Genomic DNA, 1,560 nt, shown 5'->3' on the forward strand with positions numbered 1-1,560 from the left:
AACGAAAAGTGGGATTGACCGTCACTACATAACGCCCTCACGGCTGAAAGGGCGAACATATTTGGTGGGACGGGGATTCGAACCTACGACCCGCATATTGCGAGTCGAACGCCCTAACCACCTGGCTTTTTGTTTGGATTGACAAAAACTTATGGTAAAGAAGATATTATTAAGGATTGTTTTTGATATCAAAGAATAAATTTATGGGATAACGTGAGTTTCAATCTATGTAGAAAAAAAAATCAATTCAACTTAAATGCCCCTAAAAGAAATTAGAATGATTTCTATAATAGATTAGGTTTAAAAAATAAAAATACTTGAAGTGGTTATTACATTTGACGATAAAATGTTTTCACGAGGAGGACGTTCGATTTTAAAACACAGAGGACCAGTGACTTTTAACCATATTCATTATTCTCGTCATCCTCATTTTGCTTTTCTTTATAACAACAATATTTACCTCCAATTAATCTGAATGATTTTAATTATAAATTTAGCACAGTGGAACTAGCGGTGTCATTTTAAGTTTTGATGGGGGGGGGAGGCTTTGAGCAGGTGTCAGAGGCCGCTTAGGCCAGTGCTGTCCAAACTTTTTCAGTTCGCGGTATACTTCTCACATCGCAATCTTTTTGAAGCATATGTAAATAAGTCAGTGTGGTAGGCCTAGTGGCACCCCCTTGACTAACACAGGCAGGAATTACTGTTATACTGTGTATACATTTACATTACTATATACAAATTACTTAATAATAGCAAAAATTCAGCGGCACAGCTGAGACTCTTCCGCGACACACAGTTCTGGAAGCACTGGCTTAGGCTACGAGTAAACCTTCCCTTGCGCTAGTGAAGTACGGGACTTGCAGGCACAAACTACAAATTCTAGATAGGTATATACAGGGTGCTCCAAAATTATATTTCCTATTTTAAAATTGAATAATTAAATATCTAAAGAAATAAAACCACGTAGTTTTCAAGATCGGTTAGACGAGCTGAAAGTCACTAATGCATGGTTCTATTTCTTTAGTTATTTAATTATTCAATTTTAAAATAGGAAAGGTGATTTTGAACCACCCTTTTCATAATAGCAAGTGATACGACACACAGAGAGACAACTACCTCTGTCACCCCTAGATGGCGCTTCTGAGTAAATCAAGAAAAGTTTTGGTTTATTTAAATGGTACTCAGGTTCAAGACTCTGAAAATTATTCCATGAGATAACTCACAAGGTCATAATACTAACCAGAGCAACCAGCGCTAACCACGTTACTGGTCATTTCCAAGGAAACGTGATAGAGGTTTTTACCTTACGAGATCAACTGAAAAAAGTGTAAAAGATAACTAACTTCACATACTATGAATGTCCTTGTAGTTATCTTTTCCAATGGGGAGACAAAAAAGTGCTACTCTCATCCAGAGACTGTCATTAAAATTTTCATTGTGAGCAACTGAAGCAAAAAACAAACTAATTGAGACTTCTTTCATAAAAGGCATGGCATGGCCAGGTGTTTAGGGCGCTCGACTCGCAATTTGTGGGTCGCACGTTCGACTCCCCGTCACACC

Source organism: Limulus polyphemus, unplaced genomic scaffold, assembly GCF_000517525.1.
Source record: "Limulus polyphemus unplaced genomic scaffold, Limulus_polyphemus-2.1.2 Scaffold8158, whole genome shotgun sequence".
NCBI classification, from domain to species: Eukaryota; Metazoa; Arthropoda; class Merostomata; order Xiphosura; family Limulidae; genus Limulus; species Limulus polyphemus.